A 19,795-nucleotide genomic window follows, 5' to 3' on the forward strand; every position below is an offset into this window, starting at 1 on the left:
AGAGCACAGAGCATACTTTGAGGGCAATTACTGTCCCTTGCCCCTTTAAGGGCTCAGACTGTCACAAGATTGTGGAAAGCATTTATCATTTGCATTGGGAAAGGTTAATGTATTCTTCCCAAATATAAGCTCCTGTTTATGCAAAAGCATGTCTCTCCTATTTGCCCTGCCAAAGCTCTGATCCAAGCTTGTATTTGAAAATTGATGGTCTCAGGTAGATATTAAAGGATTTCTAGGGCAGAACACGCTCTTGTTAATGCAATAGGGAGGAGTCTTATGTAGTCAAAATCATCTGGAATTGAATTGATCTTTATAAAATAGAACACTTAGATTCCTGTTAAATGTTCCTGTGTGGTTAGGGAAATGGCAGTTCTTCCAGATAATTATGCAGGCAAGAACTCTTTACTCTTTTACGTAGAGCATCTAGGAGTGGCGAGGACTGCCAGACCTGTATGATTGCTTGTTAACAGAATTGTCAGCCAGGTCAGGACGACTTATGGGCCTTTCCCTACATAAGTCCACCACTAAGAGTCCAGGAATAGAAAGAAGGAATTTTTAAAAAGTCACCCTTTCCAGATGAGAAAACTGAGGCATCGTAAAAAGAGATGGTTTCAAATTGTCACAGTTACAATTTAAGATAGAGCCAGATACCCACAATGTCCATTAGTTGCTTCTGACAACAAAAATTTGAGAATGTGCTCATTTTAGAGCATGCAGTCAAATATACTCACTTAACAAAGTGGAAAACTAAGGTTTCACAGCACCTAAGACATACGGCTAGTTAGAAGCACAGTCTGGACAAGACATAGGTGTCTCGACTCTGAGTTCTTTGCTTAATCCATGCCTCTCTTTCTCTGGGCTTAAAATATTAGTTATGAGAAAGGTGATTTTGTAATCAAACAGATAATTTCATGGTGTGACTTAAAGAAGTGCTGGGTAAATCCTTTGTTCCAAATATCTATCCTAATTAGTTCATTATTGGAGTTTTACTCTTTGGGTCTCAAAGCCTTTTGTTCTCAGTTTTTCTATGCCAAAACTCTGGGAGACCTAAGTCTTACCAACTTTCACTTTATATCATCGCTAATCATCAGTAAACAGCAAGACCCAAAAGGAACCACAATGGCACCTCTAAAGGGGCCCAACGACAGTCAAAATGAAAAAGAAAACAAATAGGTAGAGCCAAAACAGACCTCTCACGTTCTGTACTTTTCTTCTCTTTATGTTCTGCTTGGTGCTAAAACCTAAGCCTCTGAAAAGCCTAGACTCCCTCAACAAATAATCTTGACTTCTGTTGGTTTAATCTGCTTATTGTTCTGAGCTGCTTGACCACAGAGCAGGGTTTCTGTGGAGGCTGAATTACGAGTCTCTCTGGGTCAGGCCCAGGAACTTGATAGAATGTGAGATTCCCTGAACAGAGCATACTGTAGCTGTCTCTCTGCTCCCACAGATTTACACTTATCCAAACATGTAAACTGCTTTCAATTATTATCAGGGAAATCAAAAAGAAAACGCTTATCACTAAAGGGTAGTATGAGGGGTGGGTATGGAAGAAGGGAAGTCTTTTGCTAAGGGAGTCGGAGAAGGTGTTTATAGACTGACAGCGTATTTCTATTCTGTTCTCTTTTACTACAAATTAACTAAATCAGCTTTTCCACAGCTGGATGCCCCTTGGACTCTAGTTAACCTACAGCAAAAGAATCCCACTAAGTCACTCCTCAAAGTGTCACCTCAATTGGCTGTGTGGTGACTCTGCTGGTCATGAGTACTCACACGTTTCTATAGAATGGAATTTTAGGGACGTTTTCCCCTTTTTGTTTAAGTCCTCATCTGTCCTGAGCATTCAGATGATGGAGTAAGAAACAATGGCAGGTCATAAAACAAGCACGGGAAGGTAGAACCAGATTCAAGTTCAGAGTCTTGGCTCACTTGCTGGGTGACTTACCCATGCATGTCCTTCAACTAAGATATAAGCACTTACTATATTAGAGCCAGTGTTCTTAGTACTGTTGCCCAAATCTACCAATAATTGTTTCCTCATGTGTAAAATGGGAATCATTTATCATTTTACCAATACTTTGTAGGACTGTCTGGGGATTAACTGAGACAACATGTGAGTTCCTTATCTACTGTAGGCACACAATAAGTAACAAGTACTATTTTGGTGGTGCATGTTATTCCTTAAAAGTAAAGTTTGAAGGCAGGGTGCAGTGGCTCACGCTTGTAATCCCAGCAGTTTGGGAGGCCAAGGCGGACGGATCACTTGAGGTCAGGAGTTCTAAACCACTCTGGCCAACATGGTGAAATGCTGTCTCTACTAAAAATACAAAAAATTAGCTGGGCGTGGTGGTGGGTGCCTCTAATCCCAGCTGCTTGGAAGGCTGAGGCAGGAGAATCGCTTGAACCCGGGAGGTGGATATTGCAGTGAGCTGAGATCACGCCACTGCACTCCAGCCTGGGCGACAGAGGAAGACTCAGTCCCAAAAAAAAAAAAAAAAAAAAAAAAAAAAAAGTCAAGTGTGAGTGGCTTTTGTGTTTCAGCACTCTTCAAAGGTACCTGAAGTGAATTTGCACCAAAGCAGCAGCTGCATTGCCTCAGTTCTATCTTCACCTTCACAATGTTTCCCTTGGTCAAAACTTCACTGAGTCATCTCCATGTTCCAAGCATTCAGCAAATAATGGCAAGGCAGAGCCACCAGAAACGTACGTCTGATTTTCATGACAAAGGCGGTAATGCTGTATTAGCTAATGGAGACACTTTCTGTATTGCTGTATGGACATATGTAGCAACACAAATTGGAATAATAGGGAACCTGTCCCCTGTTGGCAGAGTCACCCTAAAGGAATGGAGAGATCAGTAATCATCCCAGCTGGTATACTACTGAATTGTTTAAAAATATATCATAATTGATGCCAAGTGAAAGCACTGTATACCCTTAAGATATGGCATTATTGAAGAAATAAATTTGAAACCTTCAAAAGCAAACAAAAAAATGGTAAAGTATAAGTTCTGCCTAGATGATGAGCTTGTTAAAAATCAGAGTCAATGTCTCATTCATCTTTGTTTCCCAACCTCTGTCAGAGTAACTTGCACATATCAAGCTCTCTATCCATGTTTGTGGAAATAAATGAGTAGTTAGAAATTAATAGATTGGTAATAGATAAATACATAATTTCTCAATTCAAAGAAGTCACTGAGAACCTGGGAAAAAAGTAAATGTGTGTGTGTGTATGTGTGTGTGTGTGTGATGTGGGATAAGGAGACAGTAGGGGAGGCCAGGTGCTGTGGCTCACACCTGTAATCCCAGCACTTTGGGAGGCCGAGGCAGGCAGATCACAAGGTCAGGAGACCAAGACCATCCTGGCTAACATGGTGAAATGCCGTCTCTACTTAAAAATATATATATATACAAAAACTCAGCTGGGCGTTGTGGCAGGCACCTGTAGTCCCAGCTACTCGGGAGGCTGAGGCAGGAGAATGGTGTGAACCCGGGAGGTGGAGCTTGCAGTGAGCCAAGATCGCGCCACTGCACTCCAGCCTGGGCAACAGAGCTAGACTTCATCTCAAAAGAAGAAGAAGAAGAAGAGGAGGAGGAGGAGGAGGAGGAGGTGGAGGAGCAGGAGGAGGAGGAGGAGGAGGAGGGGAAGAAGAAGAAGAAGAAGAAGAAGAAGAAGAAGAAGAAGAAGAAGAAGAAGAAGAAGAAGAAGAAGAAGAAGAAGAAGAAGAAGAAGGAGAAGAAGAGGAGGAGGAGGAGGAGGAGAAGGAGAAGAAGAAGAAGGAGAAGAAGAAGAAGAAGAAGGAGAAGAAGAAGGAGGAGGAGGAGGAGGAGGAGGAGGAGGAGGAGGAGGAAAGAGAAGGAAGAAGAAGAAGATAGGGGATACTGTGAAATCTCTATCAAATTCCCTCCCATCCACAAGTTAAACATTTAGTTTACAGAGACAGTAAGTCATTAAATAATTCTTTCTAGGTCATTGCAGACTATTTACTGTTCCATTTTTTTCACATGTGATTAATCTGAATGTGCAAATTAGCGATTTCAATGGGATTTGACTCACTTCCAGAGTCCTTGAGTTCTTGATGACATTTTTTCTTAAAGTGAGGACCCTGCCTCCTTGTTTCCCACCCTCTCACTCTCTGGTTACCTTAAGTAATGAAGCCATATGGGAACACATCAGAGATTCTGATTTGAAATGCATCTGATTCCTTCCTGTTTGGATCAGTTTCTCAGCACTCAGTTCATTTCTGAAAGCACATCAGTTCCAGGATGTGCAAGACCCTGGGACAGAGTATTCTCTCTCACCGTCTGCTAATGAGATAAGTGCTGCAAGTTAACAGGCAGCCACGGGAATAACAACGAGCACTCCAGTATGCATTTCCTCTAATTACCCATGTTTATGTTCTTGCTGATTTGAGACGGATTTCTGTGATGAGACAAGGCCTCATTCCTTTTCCTCCCTCCCCTAACGCTGGCCTTCTAAGGAATATCTATAAAATTTCCTCCTCTACTGGTAGGATTGTACCACTAATTAAAGCACTGTGGACTAACATGGCCATCTGGATTCCATCTGTTGTTCTTCCAGAGACTGAGAGGGCGGCGTGGAGGGCCAGAGCTGATCACTAGCTGATCAACTAACCTTCTTCTCTGGTACTTTGCATCTTAGTGAGAATGTCAGAGATCAAGAGGCCACAATTGAATGTCACTTATGGGGCAGTAGAAGCACTTCCTCTGTTATATTGGTGTATTTACGTGGACTCAATTATACCAAGTCTTTACAATAGATTTAGTGCCATGTGGATCCTACAGATGGCATAAAAACAATATATGATATGGAGGTTGGCAGAGAGAGAAAGAAAGAGCAAGGAGAGAATCTTCAAGAAGAACAAGATCCATGTGGGCTTATTTCTATACCTCCAATAGCACCCTGTAGGAAGTAACAAGAGTGACCCACCATTAAGACCTATCATATACCAGGTGTTTTTCATAGATTCTTCTAAGCCTTGTGTAACCTAAATGTCAGCCCCTGACTGTCCCTAAGTTCTCCAGCTTTTTGAAGTCGTCTTGTCTTTTAACATTTAAGTAAAAATGGACTTGAATGTCCATCTTAGGTTCATTAGGAAACTTGGGGTCCTTCTCAATATCTCCAAGGGTTCTTAGGGTACTCATATTCCTTGTAACTTCTCCTGTTTCTGAGTTCCTTCTCCCAAATAATGTATTTGATATTGCCTTGCATTTTATTATGAAAAGTAGCAAACAGATGCAAAAGAAAAGAGTGCAATCCGGTATTTAACTTCAACAAGGGCCAATGTGTGATTAAAATTTTAAATCAATGCCACTTCTTACCATAACTGAATCATTTGAAAGAAAACCTTAGACACATTATTATTCCCAGGAATAATAATACTTCATTCATTAAAAATTCAGTGTGTATGGTGAACAGACTGTAAGGTGATTCTCACTATTCTTATTTTCTGGTGTTTGTACTTTTGTGTAGTTCCCTCCTTATGAGTGTGGGCAGAATGTGTGACTTCTCCCTAAACAATTGTGTGTACATAAGACTGTAATATCCATCCTTCTAGCAGATTCTCTCCCTTGTTGATTGGAAAAATCCAGCTGCCACATTGTGAGTGTCCAGTGAAAAGGGCTATATGGCAAGGAACTGAGGGCGACCTCAGCTGACAGCCAGCAAGAAACCGAGATCCTCAGTCTGTTAGCTTGTAAGGCACTGAATTCTGCCAACAACTGCATGAGCTTGGAAGTGGATCCTTCCTCAGTTAAGCCTCGGACAAGACCCGAGCCCTGTTGGACACTTTAATTACAGCCTTGTAGAGAACCCAGCTAAGGTATGTTCAGACCTGATCCACAGAAACTGTGAGATAATCAATGTGTGTTGTTCTAAGCCTCTAAGTGTGTGGTAATTTGTTACACAGCACTTGTTAGCCAACACAGATACCTAAATGGCTGGTAAAGCTTTATTTCTGGATGTGTCTGTGAGGGTGTTCCTGGAGGAGACTGGCATGCGAGTCAGTGAACTCTGTGGGGAAGAGCTGTCCTCAGTGTGGATGGGCACCATCCAATGTAGTTTCGTTGTATCTAGGGGCCCAGATACAATAAAAGGCAGAGGAAAGGTGAATTCACTCTCTCTCTCCTGAAGCAGGGGTACTTTTATCTCTTGCCCTTGGACATCAGAATCCAGGTTCTCTGGCCTTTGGACTCTGGGACTTGCACCAGCTACCGGCTTCTCAGGCCTTCAGCCTCAGATTGAGAGTTACACCATTAACTTGCCTGGTTTAAAGGCCTTTGTACTTGTACTGAGAAACACCACCAGTTTCCCTGGGCTTTCAACTTGCAGATGACCTATCGAGGGACTTCTCATCCTCCATAATTGCATGAGCCAATTCTCCTAATAAGCTCCCTTTCACATATCTATTTATCTACATACATATATCCTATTGGTTCTTTTTCAGGAACACTGACTAATACAGAATGTATCTCCAAAAGATAGGGACATCAAAAAAAATTAGAACATCTAAAAATAAAATAATTTCTTAACGTCATGAAACATCCAATTGCTCTCCAAATTTTCAGAATTATAAAAGTCCACATGTTGCATTTAATTTTAATGTGTCTTAATTCTCCTTTTGAGATTACCTTTTAAGTAAGGCAGTTTAGCTATCTAGTTTCACTCTAGCGAATCCAAGTTATGTCCAAAAACTTCACCTTCCCACTCACCACACCCATAATAAGCTGCTTCTTAAACAATGAGAGCTCTCACCCTCTAAAAGAAATTCTAAGCATACCTCTTAAAGTAAAAACCTATTATATCTCTACTAAGTTTATAATCATAAAGAATGTGGGTATTTGCATTCCCATTTTACAGATGGGAAAATTAATGTAGGTAACACATATAGAGAAATGATAAATAGCAGTGATTTCCAAGAATGATGACTATTTCAGTGTGAAATGGAGAGTGGCGGTGGCAAAAGATAGAGTTAAGTAAAAACGTGGATGGTGAAGGGCCCATTCCGCCTTGTTAAAAGGTTTGAACGCACCCTATAGACAATGAATCACTAGTGAATCACTGAGCAATTTTAATTATGGAAGCAACATGATCAGATTTATATTTAAGGCAAGAGGATTGGTGGCAATGTAGAAGGCAAGCACAAGTCAGAAAGAGTTAGAAGAAAAGTGAGTAGTCTGAAGAAATTGGCCACATATGAGACGAGGGGGCTGGAATGACTATGCATCTTATTCTTAAACATGTCTCTTAGGTAATTGATTATTGACACCCCACATCCAAAGAATGTGACAATTAACTGAGATGTCAGAGTCAGCCTTTTCAACACTTCTAGAGAGAAATTTTCCAAAGATAACTCTCTTGTACTTCCATGGACTTTTAATAGGTATGTTTATCATAAGATAACCTTCTAAAGAGCTCCTGATAGCATATGATCAAACTCCTTATTGTACAGTCAGGAGGAATCAGCCTTGTTGAAGGAAGGGGCTTACCCAAAGTTACAAGTTGGGACAAAATTTTTGCTTCCGATTCACTGCTGTTCTTACTAGAACTGTTTTCTGCAGCATCATAGAAGTTCTGAGAAACAATTAGGCCCACACTACCATCAATAGGCAAATATGTGTGCCTGACCAGACAGACAGAGAGGTATTTTGAAAGATGCCAGGAATGAAGCTGGTGAAGAGGCCCAGAGTTTCAATCCTATTCCTACTCAAGATTCATCACCCTCGTCATCTTTACCATAAGGAAGAGGGCATTTAGAAGCACAAATGAGATTGTTAGTGACAAAAAGGTACTTACACACCAGCGAATTTCATCCTCCATTTTGCTGAGGTTCAAAGAGGTACAGTGACTTATCCTTGGTTATGTATGCAACTATTGCAGAGCTGGATATTGGACTTAGTAGGCCTCCTGAAGCCCAGCACTGTGCCTGCAAGAGCATTCCCAACTCCTATCTTTCTGCTCAATACATGGGGAAGAGATGAACAATTTGGGCTACTCAAAATGTGTTGGGCATTCGGGCTCTGGGGAGAGCTTCAGCATCTCTTCTCTCTTTTCATGTTCTCCAACTCCTCAAGCAACATACACACATACCATAAAGATCACTAGCCAGCTATTTTCTGTCTTGAAAAATATTTATGATAAGAGTTTTCTAATTAGGGAAAGCCATAGTTCATACACAAAACACAAATTCCTAGGCTCTTTGCTTTTTCAGAAGATGCATTAATCCATAAGTAAATATACTCTGTTGCCAAGTCACTACCATGCTATATCTCATGGCAAAAGGATGCCAAAAGGTATGAGCTCTTGGTGAATCGCAGCTGTTGACAGCCACGTGCTGGACTTTTACCGGAGGCATTGCTGTAGGTGGTTAAGTTTATGGGCTCTGGTCAGTGATGACAAAGTTCCTGGGTTCAAATCCCAACACCCCCAGTTACTAGTTATGTGACCTTGGACAAGTAAATTAAAATCTCTGTACTTCAGCTACTTTATTTGTAATATCGAAATGATTTTTTAAATTACGCGTCTTCTGGGCCTATTGCAGAATTAAATAAGATAATCCGTATAAGGCACTGTATGTGAATTTCTGCACGTAGTGAACACTCGAACCAAGAGAGTATATTTCCATTTGAATGTAAGAAATTCACAGAGACAGCTTCTCTATAATAAAGGTAAGAATCAAAACTGAGTTTTTATAAATTACTTTATATTGCCTAGAGAAAGAAGTCATGGCAACAGAATGAATATATTTTAATTTAAAGTAGAAAATTATATAGGAAAAATAGATATATCTTCCAGAGCTCAGTCTCAAAGCCCACATTTTCTTTTGAGTATTTTAATCTCCAAAACATACTTAGTATATGGTGAAATTGCCTCCTTCTGGGTTGAGTAATGTGAGCTATCATTACCATGGTAACAACAAGGCCAATAACTTGAACTCCAGTCATAGTAGCTACAATAAAGTGGAATCAGTTTGGAAATAATTAGAATCCATACTTTTTGAGACTGAAATTCATTGGCTTTAAGACTCAATCAAGATTCCTGGTGGTAGTCTGGAATCAGCTTAAATCAAGATACATCTATCTTCAACAAGAGTATAGGACAAAAATCCAAAATAGGAAAAAAAAATCAAATCATCTTATCTTTCTGGTGCATTTACTAGTCTGATGAATCATAAGGAAATAATAACCCAGAGGTTAGAAACGACGACATAAGCAGAATTCCTTTCATTCCATGGGTAAAATTGAATTTTAGTGAGTTCCAAACCTTTTTTTCATAAAAAGAAGGCAAATAGACCCATTTTTAAGTTGAAAATATTGACCCATTGTGTTTTTCCTTCTATAGTTTTGTCAATTTCAAAATTATAGAATGGAGAAATTATGAGAAATCTTTCAACATGATTTTATGGATTTAACAAAAGTCCAGAGGGATATGTGCGACTACAGTCCTAGTACTTACAAAGGATCCAGGTGAGATTAGAACTCAAGTCATAATTTTCTGTCTTGTCTACTGTATTAGACTATCCTTATGGAGAATCTAATATTTCATGTTATGCTTCAATAAAACTTTTCTATCTAGTAAGGAAGTAGAGATAATTATTAAATCACTTTCCAACTGCCCTACAACATGGGAAAAACAAATAGTGATGAGTGGGTGTTGACAGCATCTCAGAAATGCCTGAAGATGCCTATGATTTGAGAGAGGCTAAAACCCTGTAACTTAACACTCCAAGGCATATTTATATTCTGCAATTATTCTTCTCCACCCTCTAACTTCTGCTGAAAAGGATCCCTTCCGGGTAGCTAATTTTCTCTCATTAACATCCTTCCAAACTTTCTCCCCTCTCCCACTGCATTTGCAAACATCTTGTCAAAGGGAGATTCCAGTTAAGAGAGTCCTGGCTGTTTGAAAGAGGTTGAATGGTTCACACTCCATTCAGGTGTCTTTGCTCCTCAGCTGCAGGAATGTGGGCTCTTTGGGAGGTAAGAGACTCTAAAAGGGACAAAGAACCCTCTGGAGCCTCCATTCGTGATGATGTTTCTTTCCTACTTCTGCAAACCAAAAGTTCTGTTTTGTTGGTAGATCCAAAGGAGACCTCTCTGGAAGCCTCTGTTCTGCACAAGATTAATTGAATGGAATAAGTACCTGACCAAGCAAAGAAAGGGTCTTGAACTAACTCTCAGAGACCTGTCCTGCTCCAACTCTGGCCTAGGTTCTGAATGTTTTACTTTTCACACTTGTATCTAGAACTGATCACAACCTCCCTGATCTCCCCAGTTGCAGTCCTTTAGTTTTTTTGTTTTTTGTTTTTTTTTGTTTTTTCCTTGTCTCTACACTTGTAATCCAACTATCTCACAGCCAATAACCTAGTCTTCATCAAGCCAGGTTTTTCATTGTCTCTCTCTTCTTCTTTATTCAACCTCTATACTGTTCCTTTGACCAATTTGATAAAATCCAAACTCCTCCACCTTAGGACACACCCTCCTTTCCAACCATGCCTATGGATTTGTTCTTCCTGGCTACTAACTCATTGATGCACACCTCTCTGCTCTTGCCATTCTTGCCAGCAATGTCTTCCTATTAGCCCCTCTCTGTTCAGCTGGGCCTCCTTCTCTCCACACCAGCAAGGAAGTGCCATGCTTCTTCAGCCCCCGGCCCATTCAGTGTGAGGCCAACAGCATGGCAACAGCCCTGACCCCTCTCCATCTGCCGTTAAATCACAGCAGCTGACTTTTAGACCTTGGGTGTTGGGCCTGCCCAATCCTCATGTCGTCTCACCTGTTATATCGGTCCTGTCCCTAGAACTGATCTTTGGCCTTGGTCCTTGCTCTTAGGTCCTGGCTGAGTTATCTTCCTGACCAGATTGTCCTCTCTATCATTCTTCTCTCTTCTGAACTTTAGCCAATATATGGGCTCTACTGTCTGTGGACTGATCTCCAAAACACTGTTCAGCCTGCAGACTCCCACCCACCTCTGTGCACCTAAAATAATAATAATATCGAACAAAATAAAGTTGTTTGATGTTCATAATAATGGCTCCCATCAATTGTCTATGTATTTAACTTTTGTTATTTTCTAAAGTTTTATTTTGTATTTTGTATTTTTATTTATTTAATTTGGTGGTATTGGTTGTTCATTTATATGTTTTATTATATTCTCTTTATGAAGCATTTTATCAACATTATCTTATTTAAACCTCATAATAACTCTAATCAGAATATATTCATATTTGAATTTTTATATGAAGAAATTAATGTTCAGAGAGATTAGGTAACTTCCCGAAGGTCACATAACTTATGAGTTGCAATGATCTTTTGTCAAACCTGACTTAAATTCTATCTCTTATAAAAAGGCTTTCCAATTAATACTTAACTCCTTGGCTCATGCTGTCAGTTCGTGGCGCAAATTTGTGGACTGACTATTCTGTGTGCTTCAACTATTTGTATCTCAACCCTTAAAGATTCTCAAGGACAAGAATCTTTTCAAAAGCAAAATAATATTGATTCTTCCAAATGACAGAGAATAGATTCATAGAAAATGGTATTGGCTGAATCAGTCTACCTTCACGTACCCTCAGAGTGAATTGGGAGGCATAGTAATATGGTGTTTAGAAGTATGGATTAACCCCTCAAGTGACCTCTTTGATCTATGACTCAAGCTTCATTATTAAATGGGCACAGTAATGGCCAAGCCCTTGCTGCCTCATAGAGACAGAGGATACTCCACCAGAAAAAGACCCACAGCTTCTTACTCATGATGGCTTAGATGAGAACAACACTTTACAGCTCACAAACAGAGTAGCATCAGAAACCTCATCACAAACCTTTGCAGTAGGCAGTCATCCCTATCACTATTTTAAAAAGAGGTGATGGAGGTTCACAGCAAATAAATAATTTGTTCATAGTCATTCAATAAGAAAGAGACAAAATTAGTACTCAAACCCAAATCCCCTGACTCAAGCCCAATACTCTCTCAGTCATGCCACATGGCTACCTCTTCTTGCATGAAACAATTCAGTGCTCCAGATAAAGAGAAAAATCAGCATAAGAAATTTCTATTTCTAAAGATAAATAGATGCCAATAACTTTCACATTCCCCAGCTAAAAATCATTCTTAAAAACCCACGGCTGGACCCCATCCTAATGCGACCTTGATGAAAAGATCACGTTATGCTGCAGCCTCTTAAACCCTTTTGTCCTACCAAATGTACGTCTCCCTTTGCCTTATTTCCCGTGGTCACAGAAATCACATAGACAGTGGCTAAATGACCGAGGCTACCAGGGATCTATAATAATTCAAATACACAAACATGAGGCCTAATTTTAGACTGTTCCAGGATAGTAGACATTCTGGGAGTCTACAGTGCTTCTGGTTTGGTTGCCGTGTTTGTGGCTCCTTGTTAATTAGCAGGGATGGCTTAAAGGTCACTCAGAGCAGTCAGCCCCATCATGTGAAATAGAAGGAGGACTGAGGCAGTGAAAATAACTCAAGCTATGAATTGCATTTGGAACCTGCGTTTTTACTAACAGACAAAAGCTTTGTGTCTTGCTGGTTGAGTTCTAACACAGAAATTTCATTTGCTGACCCTGTCAGGGACAAAGAGAACCTGTTTCTTAAATGCAGAAAGGGTAAATGAGTCTCTGCTCATCTGCAAAGGAGCAGACAAGCTATTCACACCAAAAATATACTCTTTACCTTCACATTAGTCACTGGCACTCTGTCTCTGGTCTTCGTGACCTTCGAGAAATATTTCTTCACTGACCCAAGGACAGTAGTGACCTTCATGTGGTTTTCACAGCATTGCTACAACATGAGAAGCCAGGACGATAGTGGCAGGGACATCTTTATTAGAAGAGAAGGACCCTATATATACTAATCTTTACCTCCAGGTAAATAGAATCTCCAGAAAAGGAGCATATGGTGAAGAGGAAGGGAAGTCCCCACAACAACGCCCACCAACCCTGGGGAGCACAGTCAGCTAATGAGAAGGATCCATTTAACAAATTTTGTGAAACTCTTTGTATTAGTCTGTTCTTACACTGCTAATAAAGACATATCTGAGACCGGGTAGTTTATAAAGGAAAGAAGTTTAATAGACTCACAGTTCCACATGGCTGGGGAGGCTTCACAATCATGGCAGAAGGCAAATGAGCAACTTAGGTGGTGGCAGGCAAGAGAGCTTGTGCAGGAGAATTCCCATTTATAAAACCATCAGATCTCATGAGACTTATTCACTACCATGAGAACAGTATGGGGGAAACTGCTCTCATGATTCAATTATCTTCACCTGGCCCCATCCTTGACACGTGGGGATTTCTACAATTCAAGGTGAGATTTGGGTGGGGACACGGCCAAACCATACCACCCCTGTTGTGTGCCAGGAATAATACCAGGTAGTGTGAAAGCAGAAAGGAATTGGTCAGAGTCTCCACCGTCACAGATGGCATAGTGTAACAGAAAAAAATAGATACACACTTTAAAAACTACTATAGATATTTATTTATAAAACCATTTAGGCAGATAGAGACATGAGCAATCAGTTCTACCTGGGGATGGGTGGAGGATTCAGAAAAGTCTTCATGAATAAGAGGTCACTTGAACTTGGCAATGAAGGATAAATATAAACACATTTTAGGCACAGAATAACACAAGGAAACGGCAGACAAAACGAAGAAAAAGTATGAAAGAAGATAAAGAGATGCCAAGTACATGTGTGGAGGATAATGACCATTTTGTGATAGCCTCGGCCAACAAAAGATTTTAAGCAGAAGGTATAGGGTCAGCTTTGCATGTTAGAAAGGGGATTCTGATGGTGGTGTGAAATGTGGAAGAGAAAAAGCAAGCATCTGAGCCAGGAGTGACTATATAGGAAACTACTTAAATAGACAAGGGGAGAAGAGATGAAGACCTGACCAAGACTAAGACCATGAGGGTGAGAGGAAAAATCTTCTATCTCATAAAGACACTGAATGCTGTTAATAGATTTTTAAAATCTTATTTTTACAGTGAATTCAATGTGTGGGTGGTTCTAGAGTCAGCAGAGCACTTTCATCTTCACGATCTGATGCCCATCATTCCCTAAACCCAGTGACGTAAGCAGATAAATTATCTAATGATGCCATTTTAGCATCATTAGAAGTGGAAACGATGCAGTTTTATAAATTGGAACTTTTAGGAACTGAAACAAAAAACAAATGAAGACGAGGGGTGGAGGTCAGGGTGTGGGGAGGGTAGCCCAGAGCATGGAAGAGCCAGGATAGCCAGCCTCAGAGACACAGGCAGGAGCAAGGGTGCCTGAGGGTCAGAGGACAAGGAGCATCGGGAGAACAGAACGACAACCAGAAAAGGGGGTGGGGTGGCAATCTCCTTTCTGACACTTGAAAAAAGAGAAGAAAACATTGCTTGACTCCACTTTTCTTACATGCTACCATTCCATTCCTCAAAAACATTCTTTTTACTTGCTGTTCCCAAATCCTCTTTTCCCATTCACTCTTGAACCCATGCTAAAAAGGCTTTCTCCACCACCACTCCATAGCAAGTCTTGCCAAAATCATAAAAATGCCTCTGTTTCTAACTTAATCATCAATTATCAGTCTCCATGTCACCCATGCTATCTGCAGCCTTTAACACAGTTGATCACTTCCCCCTTTTTTATTGCACTCTTCCCTTGGCTCCAGGACCCCTCACTCTCTGGGTTTTTCTCTTACCTCACCAGTTTCTCCTTTATGGGTTCCTCCTCTCCTATGACCTCTTCATGCTGGAGTGGCCTGGGGCTCAGACCTTGGTCATCTTTTCTATTTGTACTTCCTTCCTTGGTGATCTCAGTTACTTGGCTTTGAGTTTCCTCTATATGCTAAAGACTTACAAATTTAAACCTTTATACCTTCAACCCAGACCTTTCTCCCAAATTCTAGACTTGTATATCTAACTTCCCATTCAACACTTCTGTTTTTCTAAATAAATATTTCAAACTCAACATTAAAAAAAACTAAACTTCTAATCCTCCTATCTCTCCAAAAACTTGTTTTACCTTCCGGTATCACTATCCTTCCAGTTGTTAGGTAAAATATCTTGGAGTCCTCTTTGGCTTTCTCACTCTTTACATCCAATCTAGCAGCAATTTCTGCTGGTTCTAGCTTCAAAATGCATCCAGAATCTAGTCACTCATCATAATCCCTCTGCTACCATCCTCTTCTAAGCCTCCACTACTTCTCATCTAGATTACTGCCTGTTATAGCTTAAACTGTGTTTCTCTCTCCCCCTTCCCTCTCTGCTTTCTCCAAATGTGTTAAAATCCTAACCCTCAGGACATCAGAATGTGATCTTATTTGGAAACAGTGTCATTGCAGATGGAATCAAGTTGAGATGAGGTCACATGGGTGGGACCTTCTTTCAATATGACTGGTATCCTCAAAGGAGGGGAAAGTTTTGATACAGAGAGACACACAGAGAGGGGAAATGATGTAGATACACCTAGGAAGAGGACAGCCATTAGAAGGCAGAGGCAGAAATTGAAGTTATGCTGCCACAAGCCAAGGATTACCTGGAGCTACCAGAGGCTAAAAGATGCAAGGAAGGGCCTCACCTAAACGCCGCAGAGAGAGCACGGCCTGACTGATACCTTAATTTCAGACATTTCACCTCCAGAACCCTGAGATAATACATTTCTATTGTTTTAAGTCACCAAGTTTGTGTTACTTTATTACAGCAGCTCCAGGAAACTAATACACTGCAATAGCCTCCTAACTCTTCTCTGCTTCTACTCTTTCCTCCCGGCCCTTAAATTTATTTTCAGCGGAGCAGCCCAAATAATCCTTTCGCTGTAAATAATGCCCTGTCCCTTCAAAACAACTCAACATTCTCAAATGTCACTACTCAAAACTCTCCCATGGCTCTCCATCTCATTCAGAAGAACAGCAAAGTCCTCCTAATATACAGGTCTATGTGGCCCTGCATGTTCTCTCTCCTATGGCCTCTAATCACATTTTTCTCCTCTCCCTCATGTCCTCTGATCTAGCCTCTTTGATTTCTTTATGCCTGTCACATCTTTTCACATTTTAGCAGTCTGCCTGGAAAAATATTTCTCCAGGTATTCACAGCCTTCAAGCTTTTGCCTAAATTTCTCCTTCTGGAAGTGCCTTACTCTGACCATCCTACTTAATGCTGTACATTGCCCTGCTCTTCTCCAAATCCTAATGCTAAATTTCTCAACCTTGATCTTTCTCTCTTTCTTTTATTTATTTATTAATTTTTAATTTTTTGTTGAGACAGAGTCTCACTGTCATCCAGGCTGGAGTTCAGTGGTGCAGTCTCGGCTCACTGAAGCTTCAACCTTCAAGGCTCAAGTGATCCTTCCATGTCAGCCTCCCAAGTAGCTGGGACTACAGGTGCATGGCAGCATGCTCTGCTAATGTTTTTTTTAATTTTTTGTAGTGAAAGGGTCTCACCATATTGCCCAGGCTGGTCTTAAACTCCTGGGCTCAAATGATCCACCCACCTCGGCCTCCCAAAATGCTGGGAATACAGGTGTGAACCACCATGCCCACCCCATCTCTTCTTTAATTCCATATCACTTATTATTTATTAGAATACCTTATTATTTTCTTATCTATTACATATATATTTTTTGCCTATCTCTACCCACCAAAACATAAGTTGCAGGAGGCAGGGGTTTTTGTTTGTTTTTATTTGTTCATTGCTTTATCTTAAGCGTCTAGGACAGTATATAGCACATAGTGGGAGCTACATAAATATTGGCTGAAGTGTTTAAATTTTTTGCCTTATTATTTTGCTTAGAGACAGTGCTACATTAAACATCGACAGAAACAGTGATGTGTATGTGTGCACCTGAGCATCCATGAGCACTGGTGTGGAGGAGAAGTTACAATTTGGAATTGAGTTTAATTCTCAATTCTGGCCATTTCTAGCTGGACAACCTAATATGAGTTACATCAAATACCTCGATTTCATAATTGTAGAATGCACAGAATAATTTCTACAACACACAGTTGTGAAGAACAAATTAGAGAATACATATAAAAGTGCTTTGGCAAACTGGAAAGCACTCTAATACTGTAATTAGTAACATTTTGTGTTTGTTGAGACTTGTTTTTTCTTTATGGTTCTACTTGTTGTCAACACTTTCTGATTAACCTGGAAATTTAGTTAGCGAGGAGAACATGATGTAAAAGAAACAGAATCTAGTTTGGCATTAGACCTATGTTTCGGCTTACAGACTTGAAGTTGTGGGCAGCAGCTTTTGAAGTCCCTTTCCATAGAGGAGAGCCATCAGGTGTCTGCTGATTGAAGCAAACTAGACAGTACAATATTGGCTTGTACTTTCCACTATTTTACCTCTGAAGTCTATAACATAATTATTTTTATCCTTTATATCGCTTTTGAATCACTAGGAATAAACCTAAGCAAACCATTTTGACCTGTGCTTTTAACTTATCTCCAAATTCAGAGGTTCAGTCTAAAGAAATCTCTGAACGAAGTGAAAGATTCATTTAAAATCATGTTTTCTGAACAGTATCTTGCTCAATTATATTCTTGCCAGACGAAGAAGAAAGTTGTCCTGATAAGAAGGAGCAGTGTCAATAGCTCTGGAGCAGTGTACCAGAATAAATATTATCATACTAGTCTTTTTCCAACATGTTCTGAAAAGGTTAATGACTTTGCCTGCTTGATTTAGATACCTTTGATCTTCTTTGCAAATCCTGAGGTTACCATGCCTCTTTGGATTTAGAGTCTTGGCAGACTCTGCAAGTATGTGGCTCAAGGACATGAGTTGAGTGGAGGGAAGTGCAGGAGTATGGGAGAGCAGCCAGCATTGAGAGACCATCCAGATTTGGGGAGAGGGGTCTCTGAACTGGATGATCTCCTGCTCCAAAATTTAGTTCCTTCTTCCATAACATAGGAAAATAACATTCATCCCATTAAATAAGAATTAAATGATATAGTATACAGGACATATCCACTACAGGGCTTAGCATGTATTAGGAGCCCCCAGAGTCATAGCAATTATTGCAATTGAAATGAACTTGAAGTCACATTTCTAATCAGCATTAAGCAAAAAAGACACATTAATTAAAAGAGCTAAAGTACTTAGGAATTTTTTTTAATGGGGTGAGTCTTGTATTGAGCCTGAAGATTACACAGGATTTTGGCAAGTAGAGAGAAGGAAAAATGGCCTGTTAGGCAGGACAATCATCATGATCAATGCTGTGAAGGTAGAAAGAAGCACAGGGTGTCATGCGCGTCCATGTGAAGAGACCACCAAACAGACTTTGTGTGAGCAATAAAGCTTTTTAGTCACCTGGGAACAGGCGGGCTGAGTCCAAAAGGAAAGTCAGCGAAGGGAGATAAGGGTGGGGCCGTTTTATAGGATTTTGGTAGGTAAAGGAAAATTACAGTCAAAGAAGGGTTGTTCACTGGCGGGCAGGAGTAGGGGTCACAAGGTGCTCAGTGGGGGAGCTTTTTGAGCAAGGATGAGCCAGGAAAAGGACTTTCACAAGGTAATGTCATCACTTAAGGCAAGGACCGGCCATTTTCAGTTCTTTTGTGGTGGAAGAACCAATTCAGTTCCACCACAAAAGAACTGAATTGGTTAAGGTGGGGCAGGGCATTTTCACTTCTTTTGTGATTTTTCAGTTACTTCAGGCCATCTGGGCATATACGTGCAAGTCACAGGGGATGTGACGGCTTGGCTTGGGCTCAGAGGCCTGACACAGGGTACATTGAAAAAAAAAAGTGAAAAATCAAATGAGTTTGGGGATTAAGTAGTACAATCATTAGAAGACAGTATCAGATAGCATGTTGGATATTTATTGTTATTGTCCATCTAGTACCTATCTCCCACCCCTTAAACAGGTAAAGAACCTCCCTTGTTATAAAAGAAAAAATCCATTTCATGCTATTCAGACACCTCCCTCAAATCAAACAAGGATTATCAAAAACATAACTGAGCAACCAACTATCATAAGACACTTGAAGAACTAAAACAGCTAAAAAGAGGCAAAGCAAAGTTCCCCAAGCTGAAGAACTAAATACTTGAGGAGGTAGATTAAAGTAATGCAGTCACTTGAATATAAATATCTTTGGAAATACATAAAATAATGTTATATTCATAACAAATCAACTTTAGAGAGACTACAGATTAATAGTTAAAAAGTGGGCCCGGAGTGGTGGCTCATGCCTGTAATCCCACCACTTTGGGAGGTGGAGGCGGGCAGACCACGAGATCAGGGATTGAGACCATCCTGGCTAACATAATGAATCACCGTTTCCACTAAAAATACAAAAAAAATTAGCCAGGCATGGTGGCAGGCGCCTGCAGTCCCAGCTACTCAGGAGGCTGAGGCAGGAGAATGGCGTGAACCCAGGAGGTGGAGCTTTCAGTGAGCCAATCGTGTCTCTGCACTTCAGCCTGGGTGACAGAGTGAGACGCTGTCAAAAAAAAAAAAAAAGAAAGAAAGAAAAGAAAAATCTCAATAGACAGATAAGCAGCGAATTAGAGGACTAGAACATCAAGTAAGGATAATTTCTTAAAACACAACACAATAGAGATGGGGGAAGAAAAGACAAAAACGCAAACATGAACCAAACCAAGCAAATTAGAATTCTTACTGAGACTTTTCTAGTGGACCATGTAAGGAAAGAAATTCTCTGGGGTTTGGATATTCAGGAGGGTGAAATAGCTGCCCACTGTTGTTTGGCCCACCACGTAGAAGATGAAGTCAAGCAAGTAAAAGGAGGACTGAGCAATAAAGAGAGGCAACAC

The 19,795-nt window shown here is 40.4% G+C and overlaps 1 pseudogene; it reads left to right on the forward strand.

Moving 5' to 3' along the window:
* Window positions 1-2,567: 2,567 nt before the first annotated feature.
* LOC112611015 lies at window positions 2,568-2,865 on the forward strand (annotated as a pseudogene).
* Window positions 2,866-19,795: the final 16,930 nt, after the last annotated feature.

This window comes from Theropithecus gelada, chromosome 1, assembly GCF_003255815.1.
Source record: "Theropithecus gelada isolate Dixy chromosome 1, Tgel_1.0, whole genome shotgun sequence".
In the NCBI taxonomy this organism is placed as follows: domain Eukaryota; kingdom Metazoa; phylum Chordata; class Mammalia; order Primates; family Cercopithecidae; genus Theropithecus; species Theropithecus gelada.